Source organism: Camelus dromedarius, chromosome X (assembly GCF_036321535.1).
Source record: "Camelus dromedarius isolate mCamDro1 chromosome X, mCamDro1.pat, whole genome shotgun sequence".
Classification (NCBI taxonomy): domain Eukaryota; kingdom Metazoa; phylum Chordata; class Mammalia; order Artiodactyla; family Camelidae; genus Camelus; species Camelus dromedarius.
In genome coordinates this window covers 45,873,518-45,887,300 of record NC_087472.1, presented here as the reverse complement: position 1 = coordinate 45,887,300, position 13,783 = coordinate 45,873,518, and the positions used below count along the sequence as shown (strand labels likewise).

The following is a 13,783-nucleotide window of genomic DNA, read 5'->3' as shown; positions in this document are numbered from 1 at the left end:
AAATTTTCTTCAATCATTTATTAGATTATGTGATAGATAGTTATGTAAATTTGTTGCTTAATCCAAATAAATAAGCTTTTCCAAATCTATCATCACAGTTTGTCAGTTCTGCTTTCAAGGTCAATCTAGGCTCTGACCATTTCTCACCACCTCCACTACTGCTACATACCACCCTCATCCTATCCATCATCAGATCTTTTCTCCATTCCTGCAACAACCTTCTATTGGGGAGGAAGGGCTCCCTTCCTCCACTCACCCGTCGCCAGCTTATTTTCTATACAGAAACCAGTAATGTTTTTCCAACTTAAGATAGAAAATGTGCATTGTACTGAAAATCCTTCAGGCAGACTAATGGTCCTCCTCCCTCAGAACTTTTGTACTTGTGTTTCCCAGAATGCTCTCTACAGATATCTTCATGTCTTGCCCCTGTATCCTACAGGACTTTGCTTAAATGTCATCTTCAGTTGTCATCTTCCCTCACCGTTGGAATTAAAATAGCAATCAACCCACTCTTCACCCTGCACACCATTTATCTTCCTTGCTTTATTTTCCTTCATAGCAACTATCAATTTATGAAAGGCTATATTTTAATTTGTTTTCTTGTTTATTGCCTATATCTCCATGACCAGAATATAATCTACATGAGAGGAAGGATTTCTGGCTACTTTTTGCCTGATTCCAAAACAATACTTGCAATAGAGTGGGTACTAAACATTTTTTTCAAATAAATAATGTCTATTTATTATTCCAAAGGGACAATTACTGAAAAATCTGTGAATTGGTATTCATTGTCAACTTTTTGCCATAAAAACACAAGAAGAATCAACTGCCAATGCATTTTTGAAAGATATGTGTAGGCAAAAAAAAATTCTGCTTATGATTTGATCATTGTGTCTATGGATACTGGGCTGTTTGATGATGGGGAACATACATAATATAATTGCTAGAAATTAGGCCTCTGGAATTGACAGATCCAGTGGTAAATTCAACTCCACATTTACCAAACTTTGAAATATTATTTAACTTGCCTAAACCTCAGTATTCTCATCTGTAAAATGGCAATGAAAATAGCCTTATCCTTCAGCTACTGTCAGAATGAAATGATGCAAGTTAAGCATCCAGCGTAGTGCCTAGAACATTATAAGTGCTCCATAAATGTTGGCTTTTCCTAGTGGTATGAAATATCTCATTATTTGCCATCAGTGGACACAGTTTAGTATATTGATTAATTATGGGGGGCTCAGACATTGGACATACCTGGGTTTGTGTCTCAGCTCCACCACTCACCAGCTGTGTGACCTTGGGTACATTACTTGACTTCTATGAGGCTCAGATTGCCCATCTGTAAAATTGGCATATGATAGCCCTGACTTCAGAGGGTTTGCTGGAAATGTTACTTGAGATACACGTGTGTTTATCACAGTGTCTAGAATTGAGTGAGCACTAAAAAGCTATTAATACTGAATGGTAGAATGAGAAGGTAATTGTATGGTATGCAATTAAGAGTGCAAGTAACATCTCTCCTTCACCACCCCCACCCACTCCACATACAACATACACATAAACAGACAAGATGCAAAAATTATTATTCTTAGAAGTGTCCTTAAAGCATGACAAATTGAAGATGTTTCCTATGCCTTGGGGGCCCTAATCTATCTCTGAGATTAACTCCTAATAGTTTATGGGAGGCACAGAGTGAGGGAGAAAGGAGTAATGCTATATGCTGGTACCAAAAGACCTAAGATGTGCATACAATATGGCAATAATCTCTTCCTTTTGTATGGTGTCTGGCAGTTTGCTATAAAACATATATAGTATATCAAATCAGCATGTACAAGGCTATCTAGTGTGTATGGAGCTGTCTAGGAAAACAAGTCACTTATATAAATTATTAAAACAGAAAGGAGGGCAATATATAGAATACTTTACCCTGATCATGACCTCTTTCTAGGAATGTTTCTGCTATCACTGATTTCTGGAGGTGTGATTAATACATATGTTCCTTTTGGTCAAATAACGCCTGTTGCTGGTGGGCATCTTTTCAACTGTAAAGGTCCCTGGGAGAGACAAAGTAGTGGGTTAGACATCCTTTTATGTGAATGAGTTCATGGGATTCTTCTAAGCAGTGTTTTATCTGAGGGTCACCCACCCCTGGGAAAGCAGGAAAGAAGAAGTGATATGTTGATGTGGAAAATGGACTTCCTTTGACTGCATCAAACATTTCACACTTTCAGTCACTTCTTCACCATCAAATTTCTGTATTTGACCACAACACTTAATTCAAATGTGATTCTATCTTAAAATCATCATAAAGGTGTTTGAGGATATCATTGTCACTCCCCAACTTCACTCCTAAAAATGTACTCAATGAGTACTCATCTGGTGAGTTGTAACTATAATTAGATACCTGCTTACTTTAAGAAAAATACAACAGACTTTCTGGCTATTAGTTTATTAAACCAATGATCAAACACACAGCCCCACAAATATACACACACAGAGCTTCCCTCAGGGCTCATGAGCCCATATTAATAGATTCATTATTTCTGTAGCAAGTTAATCCTTGTCGTCTATGATCAGTAGAGTATTATTAAAACGCATCAAGCAGCACACGTCTCCGGATTCATTTATTCTGTTATCACCCTGAAGAAGGCAGTTGAGCTGATTAACTGCTGACTAGTATGTTGGCAATAATGGAAAACGATCATTATTTTCTTAGTTCACAGGAAATTACAAGTATGCAGATACAATTTAAAAGGCAGCCTACAGCTGTATTAAAAAAAATCCAAGTAATGATGTAATTCATTTTCCCCATTTTTTAAAAAATTCAGGGCAATGCAGAAATACAAGCCAGAAGGTTTTTATGCTAGTTTCAAAGATATTCTAAATGCAGAGTGAAACCTGAAGGTTTATTAGGCATATTCATTATAGTCAACTTTTAGAGTCAAAGTAAATCTTATTTCTTTGCTATTAAAAGTAACTGAAAAAAAAATGTGACCTCAAAAACATTTATGCATGTGACTTTGGGCTAATATTGATTAGTGTGAGTTAGTCTTGAGATGGTGTCACCTTTCAAGAATATGTTCCTTAAACAGCTTGTACTAATATAATGTTACCAAAGTTGGATTTAATTCTGTCAAATGGGGCATATACCCACATGATTAGATTTGGGAGGATCAGAAAGTCTATGTTTATGCTCCCTGTGATACTGTGCTTTATAATAAGACATGTATATGTTATTTTTATCCCTGTTTCTGGTACAGAGCTTCCAAAACTCTTGGACTTTTTTAAGTGACCTAGAGCTTGAGATAAAGGTGTCTTCTGTTATGTTAATGAGTGACTTTTAGATCACCCCTAAAGAAAGGAACTGGATGCCAGGAGAATCAATCATGTGATTAGAGGGTTGGAACTTTTAGTCCCACTGTCTGGACCTCAAGAAAAGGGAAGAGGGCTGCAGGTTAAATCAGTCACCAATGGCCAATGATTTAGTCAACCATGCCTATACAATGGAACCATATAAAAACCCCAGAAGGATGAGTTTTGGAGAACTTCAGGGTTGGTAGACAAGTGGAGGTGTGGGGACAATGGTTTGCCCTGAGATCTTGGAAGCTCCTCTCCCTTTCTCCATACCTTGCCCTACACATCTCTTCCATCTGGCTGTTCCTGAGTTACATCCTTTTATAATAAACCATTAATCTAGTAAGTAAAATGTTTTTCTGAGTTCTGTGAGCTGCTCTAGTAAAGTAATCAAACCTAAGAAGGGAGTCTTGGGAACTTCTGGTTTAAAGCCAGTTGGTCAGAAGCACAGGCAACAACCTGGACTTGAGATTGGCATCTGAAATAGGGACAGTCTTATAGGATGGAGCCCTTAACCTGTGGTTTCTGACACAGTCCACAAGGAGACAGTATCAGAATTGAGTTGAGTTATAGGACATCCAGCTGGTGTCTGAGAGTTGCTTGGCAGGATTGAAAAAACCCACACATTGGAACTGGTGTCAGAATACTTACCCTTAAATATAATACAAATATTAGTGGCCTAAAACCTGTGCTTAAGTCATTGAGTCATCAGGAGTCCCTAGTTTAAACAAAAAATTCCAGTAAAAAATATAAAACACCTATTGTGGGTTCTAGCCTTTGAAAGCCATTTGATCAAATCTCTGCCCCCACCCCCAAAAAAAAACCCTGAGTATTTCTTGGTTATATCCTAAATGCCTCCATGGGTAAAATATTTTTATAGAATGATCAAAACCTACTTTCTCCACTGGAGTTAGTATATTCTTACTGATCAAACTTGTATTTCTTAAGGGTATTAATTCTTTCTATAAGAAATGTCTTACATTTAAAATTTTAGTTGAAGATTATGCCTGCAGAACCAAACAAAGTTTAGGAGTGTAAAATCAATGAATGAAGCTGCCTGCATGTGAGAGACAATAAGGAATGATATAGTAAACTTGGGAACATGAAATGTCTAAAGACTATCAAATAAAATTACTTTTCAAAGCTGGATGAGATAAAAAAAAAAATGTCTGCAGGAGACCCACACTTGAAACCACTGCCCATGTTAACCTGCATTCAGAGCTTGATTTGTCTGCCAATATGAAAGAATGCAGCTCCTTTGGGATTTGACACTGTGTCCTAGCCATCACCATGTGTAATTAACACAAATGGTCCTTCGCCACTTTTATGAGATGATTCTTTCTGAGTATTTTTAACATCTGACCTTATGAAATTTTCCTAGTTTTCTCATGTGGGGATAGTCACTCTCATCTCAGTTCTCCTAGAGTGATTTGTATATATCTCTGTTACAGAACTTGTCATCTGACACTGTAAGGGTTCGTTGGCATGTCTTTCTCCTTCACTGGACCATGAGCACCTCAAGGGCAAAGGCTTATTCTCCTGTGGAAGCCCACTACCCAGGATTTTGTTAGTACTCACATATCTGTCTCTCATGAATGTTAAGTTGCATAATTTTGGGGGAGGAGATAGATAAGAAGGATGATAGATACATACTGGGGTTACAGTGTCTTAGTTTTGGATATTTTTAGAATTGGCTTAGAATTTTAAGTGGAGCTCTAGAAACTTAGAAATGATGTGCACAATTTTATAATGTCTTTCTTTAAATTTTGAAAGGGAATTTGAGGGAAATACACTACTATATAATAATTTATGCACATATGGATAATTCATATTTTCTTTAAGGTACCTTATTAAAGTTTAGGTACATAGAAAAACTTGGTTAACTTCTAGAGGTGTTTGCCCTCTTGGCAGGGGATTATAGAAAATGCAGGGCTAGGTCATGGACAAGAGTTGTAGTTGACAATTGGGATTTTATAAATTCATCTAGAGTTTATTAGGTTGCAGGGAACTATTTGCAATAATCAAATTCACTGTGTATTACTTGATAACACAGAACATCCATTTCTTAGAATGGGAGATAACTTTATAGTAGTTGTTAAGACAGCTTCATGTGATAGCTTCCTCTTGGGCTTGTGTACTAAGAGATGAGATGCAAATTTTAGATTAGAACACTTGCTTTTATTTTTGTTATACTTTGTTAGCTTAAAATTAGTACAGAGGAGTTTGAGCATTTTGCTGGGAATAATTCCACTATAGCTTGATGAATTGCTCAGCTTTCCACCAGGGATGTATATGTTTAAAGAACAAAATCTAGAATCAAAATTCTAACCCTGATAAATAGTACTGAAGACTTAGAAGCACATTTGTGGTATTTAAAAAAATACTCATCGATCAGGAAAAAGCTTTTGGTATAACACTATTATTTCATCATAAATTGACTGTAAATTAGATTTCAGTGAATTTTACATCAGTTAAATCATAGAGTGGTATATTTCTGAAGGTACATTAGGCTGCCTGCAAAGATTTAGGAGATGGGTAACTTGTCTAAAACACAAATCATATCTCTGAATGGAGTACTCATTTCAGAGGCAAAAATACTCTGATCTTGTACCTACATCCAAGAGTTAAACTCTGTTCTAGCTTTATCACTTTTGGGCTGAATATTATGCTTAATTATGGTTAACTACTCAATACAATATTTAAAAGACAATTTATGGCACAAGTACATGACTCTTCCTGAAGCAGGACACTTTTAAGGCAATCTAATAGTTATTATCTCTCTGAAAAAGAACTTGGTTTTCTTACAGACTGTTGGAAACACAGAGGTTTGTTTTGTATACAAGCCCTGGGAATCACTAAGCCAGCATGACAGAGCCGTTGGAGCTGAAAATTGCAGTGGTAAATTTAGACTTTAGAACCCACAACATCGTTCTCCAGAATTGAGAGGGGAAAAAGGAATTGCTTTTGACGCTGTAACATTTAGTACTGATTCTTCTTATTTGGATAGAAGCTTTTATTATGTTTTAAACACCTTTCAGTTGATTAAGTCCTTAGAACTTTACAGCATATTTTTATGGAATTCTTCATGAAAAGCAAACTCTGAAAGTAGTTTTGAACACTCAGTCTTAAACTGTATTTTTCTCTTTACTAGTTTTATTTTCCATTTTTAGCAATGTATTTTATTCTAGTCATATTTATTTTTCCAAAGACTATGATTTTTTCAAATCATGACTTTTGTATTCCTTTGTATTTCTCTTCTTTAGATTCTATAAATTAGACTTATAAAAAATGTAGCTAGTTCTCTCTTTCTAAGTAATCAGGTATAACTATATATATATATATATGTTTATATAAATGCTGTGTATATATTTAAACCGAATTACACTTCTGTGTTTACTGTAAGAAGGATGTTCCCACAATATGATAAAAAAACATTTATCTTAATCTGTCCATTAATGTCCAGAACATGTCCCAAGTATCTACTATCACCATTTGTAAACATTATTCTGGAATTTAGAGTCAGCTAATTTGTACCTGAAGTTTTTAGATTTTAAATGGTTCCTGGGCACTTTGAGGAAGGTTAAAGACTGCAGGAAAATTCAAGCCTTTTTTCTAACCTTTGGCAACAAGTCTCTTTCCCTAAGTAGATTATCTAAAAGCTTTTGTGCCAGGGACCTCTTTGGCACTCTGGTGAAGCCTGTGAAATTTTTAACGGAATAATGCCTTAAAAATGCATAAAATAAAATAAACAAAATTATAAAGGTAACCAGTCATATTAGACGTTCAGTTAATTATTTTTATTTGTGATATAATTGTGATATTAGAATATGTGTCTTTTGTGTTGACCTATTGAATAACGAGGTCTAATAAATAATATAAATTTGGAGTTACAATGAGTATAAATAATACTTTATGTAACAACAGTCATGTGATATGGAAATATTTATGATTTCTATTGGTTATAAAATTATGGGGCTACTACTGCTGTGATCTATTGCTTACATCCATAACTGAGGGCATTGCTAAAGTTCAGGTTAGTGGAAACACACAATTTTTTCTATTCAAGTTTACATATGTCTGAATTTCCTCAGATTAAGAAACCATCTTAAGGTGTGTACACAATTAGCTCCCAGAAAAGTGACTCAATCACATCCGTGCTGTGACAGCGCTACTCTCCCCAGGAGAAAGGAAAGACATCAGCCTCAACGTATTGCTTTTAATTGCTTTCATAAAAGATAATCTATAGAGAAATGAAAAAGGACACTGTGACACAATAGTTGTGATACACTCTCTCTGATTTTCAATATAGTATCAATTTCATTTCCTTGAGGATATGAAAGATATACTAAGCAGGAAACCTTTGCATTAAAAATGAGAGGTAATCAAATTCTTAATCAGCCTAACTTCCTTCTTTCCCAGAAATACAAATTATACCCAAGGATACAAGCACCAGGGAGCTGTCATAAAATTCTATATTCAATTTTAAGAATAAATATGCTAATTTCTGGCAATCCATATATTAAGAAGATTCTTTGAAAACACAACAAAGAATTTTTCTATATAGTAGTTTGCAGTTCTGCCCATGGAAAATGCTAATGAAAATTGACAAACATTGTTTTTTAATATCCAGATTATGTTTCTAATTATCAGGTAGAAAATTCCACTCAGCTTCCAAATCTGCTATTCCTAATGCTAGAGCCAGAAAACCTAGTGCCTAGAAAAACCACCAAATGTTACAAAGGTTACTGTGGTGCCTTCATGACTTACATGTATATTTCTCTAAATTTATAAAAATTTTCTACAAGTTCTTGCCAGGGGAAACATATAGTAATTTTAACTGATTTATCCGACTTAATATTAAGTCCTGGTAGGATGCAGCAGATAGGTCTTTGGCCTCCACCATAAATTGAGCATCTATTATCTTCATGCAATTTTATTACTCACATTGATTCCATCATTCCAAGAAGGTACTCACTTAGGGAGGGGAAGGACGTAGGGAATAATTCTCAGGAAATAGTAAAAAGCTTTTTAAATATGCAGCAAACTTTTAAAAACAATTAAATTACTGATTGATTGGAGTAGCAGTAATAATCTTATCTTAATAATCTTGCACTGCATTTGCTGACCTCAGAACAAAGGCAAAGCAGCTTGAAAAAACCCAGAGTTCTTACATGTGTTCATTTTCACCCAATGTTTACAGATCAGCCTGATTTTTACTCACAAATGACCAATAAGTAAAACATATTTACTTGTTTCACACAGCTAATTTCTGTCTTGTTAGTCTTTTTCTCCTGTCCTCTTAGTCTTGATACAAGATATTAATTTGAAATTGATTAAGAATCCCTTTACTTTTTACAGATAAATATGACATCACTTCATTTTCTATTGACTTTCTTTTGTCAGTGGCTCCCAGAAAAATAAATCCTCTATCAGGTAGCATGGCGTAGCACAGTGTTTCTTAAAGTATATTCTCAGGATGCTAAAATAGATAACACAAACACACTTTCTATGATCATAGAAATTTAGACAAGTCTCTATAAAGTTCATTAGATATCCTTATTTAAAAACTTAGAAGATTTTTAATATGCTAAGACTAATTGATCTTCTTTCAAATGAAGGCATATGATATGCACCTCTTTTCCCATACTTACCAAAAATGAAAAATTGTCAGAGTGCCTCATGGAATTTTTAATATAGTGCTTTAAGCAGGGTGTAGTAGTTAAACCACATAAACTGTGATTTGAATTCTTGGTCTGCCGTTACTAGCAATACTAGATTCACAAGCAATTTCATATTTTTGTGTATAAATTTTACCACCTGGAAACTGAAGATAATGGTAGCATATACCTAATTGGGTTGTTGTGAGAGTGACATGAATTCATATATGCAAAGTTCTTAATACATAATAAGTACATGGTAAAATTAATTATTATTATTTGTAGTATTATTACTACTATTGGGAACTCACTGTATACAATTTGCAAAGGACATTTTCTCCTAATATACAATATATAAGTTATAGTCAAAGCCCCGAAACTATCTATGTGATTTTAGACAGACAATTTCATTTATTTAATATATAATATACAATATTAATAGAATAAAGATTAAAAACCACATGATTACCTAAATAAATTCAGAAAAAGACATTTGATAAAAAATATAACACCCATCTGTGCTAAAAACACTCAACAAACTAGGAATAGAAGGAATTTCTCAAATTAATAAAGGGCACCTACAAAATCCTACAACTAACATCATACTTAATGGTGAAAAACTGAAAGTTTTAATCCCAAGATAAGAGGAAAAAACAAGATTGTCAACTCTTATCAATTCGGTTCAACATTGCACTGGAGATTCTATCCAGAGAGATTAGAAAAGAAAGTGAAATTAAAGTCACCTGTATTAGAAGTGAAAAGTAAAATTATCTTTATTCACAAACAATATGATTCGTGCATAGAAAATCCTAAGGGATCCACAGAGGGGTGGGAACTAACAGAACTAATAAATAGTTCAGCAAGTTTGTAAAATATATCATGAAAATACAAATAGCAGTTGTGTTTCTGTACACTAGCAATGAACATTCTGGAAAAGAAATTATGGAAACAGTTCCATTAACAATAGCATCCAAAATATTAAATATTTAGGACTAAATTTAACAAAATAAATGTAAGTTTTACACCGAAAACTATGAAACATCATTTAATAAAATAAAATAAGGCATAAATAAATGGAAAATGCATTGTGTTTATGGTCTGGATGAGTTAAATATTTTTACTATGGTAATGATCTTCAAATTGATTTATAAGATTCAACACAATCCTTACCAAAATCTCAATTAGCTTTTCTTTTTTTGCAGAAATTGACAAGCTGATCCTAAAATTCATATGGCAAGGCACAAGACCAGTAGTGAACAAAAAAAATCTTGGAAAAGGAAAAGAAGAAAAATGTTGGAGAGCTCACTCTTCTTTGTTTCAATACCTAATATAAAGTGACAATAATCAAGACTGTGTAAAGCTTACATATGCATAACTGTGGAGATCGATGAAATGGAATTCAGGGTCCAGAAATAAATGCTGCCATTTATGGTCAATTGATTTTCAACATGGGTGCCAAGAAAATTCAGTGGAGAAGACTAGAATTTTTGACAAATTGTGGTGCAACAAATGGATATCCACTTGCAAAAGAATGAAGGTGAGCCACTACCTTACAAAAATGAACTCAAAATGGATCACTGACATAAATGTGGAGGTTATAACAATAGAACTCTTAAAAACAAGCAGAGGCGTAAACCTTTGTGGTCTTGGGTTAAGTGATGATTTCTTAGATATGATATCAAAGCACAAGCAATAGAAGAAATATACATCAGACTTAAATTCAAAACCTGTTGCTCTTCAAATGACAATATCAAGAAAATAAAAAGACAGGGGAAGAGGGTATAACTCAGTGGTAGAGTGCGTGCTTAGAATGCACAAGGTCCTGGGTTCAATCTCCAGTACCTTCACAAGTAAATAAGTAAATAAATAAATCTAATTACCTCCCCCCCAAACAATAACAACAACAAACCAAAAAATAAATAAAATAAAAATATTCTTAAAAAAGAAATGAAAAAGGCAACACAAAGATTACCAGGAAATAATTCATACATTAAATAAGGGACTTGTATTTGGAATGTAAAAATAACTATTACAACTCAATATTAGGAAGACAAATAATCCAATAATAAGTAGAGTGATGCATATATATGTGTGTATATATCTATTTATATACATATATTATACTTTGAAAACACAGGAGAGGGAGTCAAGAGGTAGTCTGACTTACTGAGGGAGTCAAGAATATTTTAACAAATAAATTGATTATTTATCAGTCCCTTATTCTTCCTTCACCTGAAAGTAATGGGAGTAATGCTTGACCCATCTGACATTGTTGTTAATAATTTAATGAGTGTAAAAATTGATGGTGAGTGTGACATTCATAATATATTTGTAAAATTTAGGGAAAAGTTAAATACTTTGCTGATATTGCTCCAGTTTGTGGTACTTGATTAAAAAGTATGCATGGAGAGGGACTGAAACATGTAGACCAGTTACACTTATCATTGCTGGAACACCTCAAATTGCCAGCCAATAGAACCCTCTGAGTGATCCTTTACATAAAGATCATTAGGCCTGTATCGTGTGAATGATACGCTTCTATAGTTTATTTTACTAGGATGTCATGGGTTGGGTTGTCCAGAAGTAGAAGCCAAGACACAATTTGGTGTGTAGAGTTTTTTTATTACAACTTACCATCCATACAAGGAAAGGAGGATGAAGCAGAATTGGGAAAGATGAGAGTCACAACATACAATTCAGGCTCCCAAAAGCCTTGGGAAAATACATGAAGAGTTTTGAAGCACAAATGGCCCTTTAGAATAACCCACAATGGATGAGAATGGCTGAACCTTTGCAATCCCACTGTGACCAATCGTTAGAACAGGGGCCACCCTCTGAAGAGTACACCCTTGGATGATGTGTCGGTCCGCGGTTGAGGCAAACCTGGAAGGATCCGACAGAAGTTGTCCGCTGACATCATTCCTAGTAGCTGAGGCAACAAGTCCTTCCTTGAAGGAGAATCTGAATCATGCATCTCTGAGTCCACCATAGTTTAACCCTTGTGCCACTTAATCCATTTCTTCATATACTTTTTGAAAACAGTTCTTTCGGGATTCTGGTGGATCTCTCTTCCTCAGAAACACTTAAATGAGGAAAACTAGTAGGGCAAACTAATAGCCTTGGCTGTGGTAGCTGCTCTCAAGACCAGAACAGATACTTATCATCTTCCTCCTCTAATCACCATTCTAAATTTCATTTTTATTAACTACCTTTGTTGGTTTCAGTGGCTTAGTGGTATGACACAAATCCTCATCTCTAAGGGATCTAAGCCTCTGGTGTTCTTCTCAGGCCAGTATAACTGCACTTTTTCTCCTACTGTCACAATGGGCAAGGGAATACAAAGAGCCACTTTAGTGGGTCATGTGAATGCTATACATCCTCATGATAAGGATCAATTGACCCTGTCAAAATACTGATGCCTCTACTTGCCTTATGGCTCCCAAAGTGTCCAGGTGGCAGCCACTGCTCAAAAGACTTTTGCTGTGTTCTCCAGCAAAAGTGTTCCTCCTTTGTTTTGGTGACCAGTACTTTTAACACTGCAGAGACTAGAGTTGTGGTGATGAGAAGCACCAGTTCCCTCCATAGTTCATTGGGATTGATGGTATGTGGGGTAAATCCTGCTTCCATGCCTTGGTTCTCAGGCCCATGTACTTTACCTATTTTGGACATCAAAGTATTATATGATGTTCTTTAATTCAACGAGTATATTGTGGTGTTCCATCATTGCAGTGTGTTACTCCAAGCTGTTATTTCATCTGTGCCTTTAGCACGCTGTTCCAAAACTCTTATGCTTTCAGCTCCTGGATAATATAGTACATCATATGATCAGTGGATCCCATGGTCATGGTCCCACTTCTGCACCTCCATTGTTATAAATGACATCCTCTGATCACACGTGATGGTATATGTAATCTTATGCCAATGGATCAAATAATGAGTAAGACTTTGGACAGTGGTACTAACTGAGACCCTGTAGGGAGTAAAGGCAAAAATATACCTGTAGTATAAGTCATTCTTTGTTAGAACTAATTTCTGGTCTTTCCATAATGGAAAAGGTGCAATTTTGTCCATCTGACATCAAAATGCCAATTTTTGTCATATTGGAGAATAATGACATATTAGTGACACATCTTTGATCTCTGTTGCTGGCTGGTTGAATATTTGGGAGCAACAGTAACTAAGCAATCCTTAATAAATAGAAGCCTATGCTGATGGGCTCATGTGTAGCCTCCACCCCTTCCACTGTGGACCCTCCAACCATGTGACCATCATGCCAGCACTAAAGTGGCTGATGACAAAGGTTGACCTGAATCAGTGGTCCAAGTCACTTTGTATACTTGGTTGTTTAGTGCCTCTTCTTTGGTAGATTCTCTCTGGTAGGTATTAACTTAAGTTATGAAAATATTCATAATTCATGCCATCCCATATCTGCATCGGTATGTATCCATCCTAGACCTCCTAGACCTCTATCTTATAATTTTTCTCCTTTCAAGCCCCTGACTAGTCAGCCAGGTTATGTGCCATGAATCTAAATATATTCTAACCTCAGGCCACTTTTCCTTCCACACAAGTGGATGATCATGTACACCTCCTGAGACTCTCTCCATTTGGGATGATTTTTTCTTGCCATTGCCATTTAAAGCATTCATATGCCAAGCTGACCCATCTGTAAACCAAGCTCTGGTCATTTTCTTCTCTCTCAATATATTATAATTAATCCCCCATATGGTGATAGAGTGTGTGTTGATGAGGAGGGGCTCTGATGAAAC

At 35.3% G+C, this 13,783-nt stretch overlaps 1 non-coding gene across 1 annotated transcript; it reads left to right on the top strand.

Annotated features, from left to right (window-relative positions):
- Positions 1–10,789: 10,789 nt before the first annotated feature.
- TRNAS-AGA (transfer RNA serine (anticodon AGA)) lies at positions 10,790–10,861 on the top strand. Its single transcript has one exon. It is a non-coding gene; the product is annotated as a tRNA-Ser (tRNA).
- Positions 10,862–13,783: the final 2,922 nt, after the last annotated feature.